Source organism: Octopus bimaculoides, chromosome 15 (genome assembly GCF_046866305.1).
Source record: "Octopus bimaculoides isolate indiv1 chromosome 15, ASM4686630v1, whole genome shotgun sequence".
Taxonomy (NCBI): Eukaryota; Metazoa; Mollusca; class Cephalopoda; order Octopoda; family Octopodidae; genus Octopus; species Octopus bimaculoides.
Window position 1 is genome coordinate 23,480,456 of NC_142942.1, and position 4,712 is coordinate 23,485,167.

Here is a 4,712-nt window from a genome sequence, read left to right on the forward strand (position 1 = left end):
CTCCCACTTTCCTCCTCCTTTTCTTTCCTCCTCCTCCTCCGTCTACGTCCTTCACCCCACCTCCTCTTCCGTCTTCAACCCATTTCTACCTTTACGGTGAGTCGCGCGACATGGCTAAATATAGCAGCCAAAACTCACTCAAAATCACATCTTACCACCTTAAACCCATGCAGGGCTTCATAAAAAGACAGGGTAGCAGGGTGGTCGATGTCACGGAGACACCTTCCAACAAAGCCCTGCTCCATCAGGCCTATCTGAGAGTCTAAGAATTAAACATTTTCTTCCTTATTTCTTTCTTATTGAAGTTCTCCTCCTCCTCAAACTCCTACCACCTTTCTCAAGCTAACACCATCTCGCCCCCCTCTCTCTCTCTCACACACACACTTTCGCCGTGTACCTATCTATCTAACTACTAATTCATGGGGACATAACAAACCAACACCGGTTTCAAGTGGCATGCATGCATGCATGAATGTATGTATGTATGTATTTATGAATGAATGAATGGATGGATGGATGTATAAATATAAAGCATAAAGTGAGGAGGTATGCGAGTTGAATATATATCCATCTAACCACGGGATTCCTATAAGGTTACAGCCGTTTCACGAACTTCTTTATGTAGTATTAATTTCAGTATGGCAGAAATACCAAGATATTAGGTATTGAACCAGTCTTTCCTTGGATGAAACCATTTTTTCATGAGGCTAACATGACCTCTATCTGAATTATATATGCATACCTACATACATACAGATAGATAGATAGATAGATAGATAGATAGATAGATAGATAGATAGATAGACGCACTTTCTAACCACCAAATCGACTCATAGTCCGGTGCTAAAGCAGAAAATACTTGCTCAAGGATCTGAACCCGAAACCATGTGGTTGCAAAGCGAACTTCTTAACATATCCATTTGTGTGTATGCGCGCGCGCGTGTGTGCCATACCACCAACCTGCGTAGGTATGTTTTCGTCCCCGTAACCTAGCGGTTCGAGAGAAAGAGCCCAATATAGAATAAGTAACAGGCTTAAAATGTTAAGTTCTGAGGTCGATGTATTCGACTGAATATTCTTCAAGGCGGTGCCCCAGCAAGGCTGCACTCTAATGACTGAAGCGAGCAAAAGACAAAGGATGTGGGGGGTGTCAACCTTTTGAAACTCTCTTTCCTTCTTTTTCCTCATCCTCTTCTTTTCTTTCCTATTCCTACTCCTCCCACCTTTCATCTCCTCTCGTCTCCCCCACATTTTGCACTTACATGACTTTTGCCGTCTCTCTTCTTTTCTTTCTACTTTCTCTTTTACTTTCTGCTCCTCCCATTCCTCCTCCTCGTCCTCCTACCACTACTACGACGACGGCGACGGCGACGACGACGAAACAACTGTCAATGGTTTTCATTTTTTATTTAAATAATTCTCCCCTTTCCTCCTCCTCCTCTTTTAAACATTCTGTCTTTCTCTCACTTTCATACTCACCAGAGAGAGAGAGAAACGAAAGTGCGGTGAGGGAGGAAAGACAGAAAGGGAAGTAATTGAAGATAGAGAAGGAGAGAAGTAAGAATGAAAAGAAACTTCGTGAAGACAAGTTTGGAAACTTTTGTCTGATTTCTCTTTATCTTCGTTTCTCTTTTACCTTCTCTTCTGCCACTTCATAAATGTCGCTCTCTCCCTCTCTCTCTCTATCTATCTATTTTTTACTCACTCTCTCTCTCTCTCAATCTGTCTATCCTTTCTCCTCTCTTCCCTCTCGTTCTTCACTCATTCATCTCGCCTGCTTTTACTTTTTATCGCCTTTACCTTGTGCCTACTGCTCCTCCTTCTCCTCTGATTTACAATTCCAATCCTCCTCCTCCTCCTTCGTTCTATTATTGCCTCCTCCTCTCTTCTGTGTCGTCTGCTTCAAACTTGTTGCTTTCTCCGCATCTACCGCCTCCTCCTACTTCTTTCATGTTTCTACTCTTCCTCCTTCTCTTATGTTTTCCTTTCCTCTCTCACTACTTTGTCTTACTCTCATTTTTCTCACCCTTTTCTTCTTTCTCCTCTCACTTTTCTGTCTACCCTCCCCCTCTATATCGTCTGCTCAAAACATTTCGCCGTCTTTTCTCCTCGCTCAGTTCCTCCCCTTCTTCGTCTCCCTCCTTCACGTCTTCTTTTGTCCTTCTTTTCACTTCTTTCTAAATATATATATTCATATCTATTCCTCTCCTCTAACTATCTCTCTCTCGCGCGCGCGCTCTTTCTATCTCTCTCTCTCACGTATCTCCTCTCTTTCACTTCTCTCCCCTATTTCAGACCGCCTGCTTGTTCCATTCCGCTTGTCTAGTTCTGCCTCGCTTCCACTTCACACTCCCCTTCCTTCTCTACATCTTCCTTACTCCTTTTCTCGCTTTCTCTTTCTGTCACACGCCTCTTTCTATCACCCCATCACTGTCACACTTCCTCTCTTTTTATCACCCCTCTCTCTCACTCTCTGTCCTCCCTTTATTTTTATTCTCTTTCTATCGTAAAGCACTTCTCCACATCCTCTTCATCTTCCTCTTTACAATTCCTTATTTCCCCTTCCTCCCTCCTTTTTTCTCACTTCTACCAGTGTCGTCTGCTTTTTACGAATTCTACTTCCACTTCCTCTTCATTGCGATTATCTTCCGCATTCTCCCTCTTCGTTTACTACCACTCTATCTCTCCCTTAGTATATATATACATACATTCAGACATATATAGTTTTTCTCCTCACTTGCTTCCACCTACTCCACTTGTATTTCCTCTTTTACTTTCATTCTTTCTTTCTCTTCTTTTCCCTTCTTTTTTGTCTTATGTCGTCTGCTTATAACTTTCACTTCCACCGCCATATTAATTTACCCCTCATTACTCTCCTCTCTTATTTTTCTGATTCTTTTTTTCTCTATCATTCTCCCCCCCCCCCTCTTCTTTCTACCCTTTATCATCTACTCACAACTTTTCCTTCATTCTCGTTTCCTCTTCTCCATTTTCTTTATATTTATACACATCACATTTTCTCCTCAGTCTCCCTTCTAATATTTCATCTCTATAACGTTGTCTTTCATTGCCGCCTTCTCTCCACACACCCTCACTCTCTACTCTCTACCCTACTTAGTTCTTCCTTTCTTTCTCCCTCTCTTTTCTCTTATTTCCTTTTTAGTTTCTTTCTCTTCGTTTTCCCTTCTCGTTCTTCTCTTACTCTGAATTCTTTTCATGATGGCGCTGGCGGTGAAGTTAGTGCTGGTCGGTAACATCAATACAGAAGATCAAGTTTCACCTCTCCAGTGTCGCCTTTCATATCGCTATAACAGCAACAACACTAACAACAGGAACAACAACAACACCAACAACAGGAACAACAACAAAGCTAACAACAGCAACAGTGATAAAAGTGGAATGGTAATTCTATGCGGAGTTTGGCTTTGGCCCTATTACGTTCAGACATGTCTCTTGTTGGTGTTTTATTGTAGCGGAAAGGGGTAGGGGTGAGAGTGTTTGGGAGAGAGAGAGAGAGAGAGAGAGAAAGAAAGAAAGAAAGAAAGAAAGGAAAAAAGAGACAAAGAAAAATGAATAATATGTATGTATAAATAAATATAGAGAGAGAGTATATAAGGTGGAGACGTCGGTGTGTGATAAGAAATTTGCTTCTCAGTCACATGGTTCCGGGTTCAGCACCGCTGAGAGGCACACTTGACTTCTGTCGTAGGCCCAGGTCAGCTAAGTCCTTCTGAATGGATTTGATAGACAGAGATTGAGAGAAGCCCGTTGTGTGTGTGTGTGTGTGTGTGTGTGTGTGCGCGCGCGTATCTATCTATCTATCTATCTATCTATCTATCTATCTATCTATATATATATATATATATATATATATATATATATATATATATATATATATATGTATGCGCGTTGTAAGTTAGCGGTTCGGCAAAAAAGAATTGATAGAATAATAAGTACCAGTAATAATATGTCCTACAGCCGATTTGTTCGATGAACCCCTTCTAGGAAGTGCCCCAGCATAGCCGCAGTCGAAAGGCTGAAACAGGTAAAAGATAAAAGATAATACACTTCATATATATATATATATATATATATATATATATATATATATATATATATATATATATATATATATATGCGTACGTGAGTGGACACACACACACACACATATAGTCATACGTATATATTTGTGCACACACAGACATACACACACATCCGTGAGTGCCCGCGCATTGTTGGGGTTGTCTTTCACACACTTGTCAGTGTTGGTTTGTTTACGTTCCTGTGATTTAGCAGTTCAGTAAGAGTGTGCCTTTCTGTAAGTATTCGGCTTAAAATAACTCGATGTGATTGACTAAACAAGGCGGTGCTCCAGCATGGCTGTAAAAAAAATAGATAGATAGCTGGATGGATGGAGAGATAGAGAGAGACAGAGAGAGAGAGAGAGAGAGAGAGAGAGAAGTGAATAAAGTTGTGAGACTGGCCGGAGACGGCAGGACGCTGTCTTCGTCTTTGCATTGAGCAGAGAGAGTAAAAGACAGAGAGAGGGAGGGAGAAGGAAGAGAGAGAGGATGTGAAGATTAGAGAGAAGTTGTATGAATGGAGACACTGTCTCTTGAAGACATCTCTCTCTTTCTCTCTCCCTATCTTTATCACTAGATATATTAGAGAGGGAGGGAGGGAGAGATAGGAGAGGGTGACGGGTAAATCAT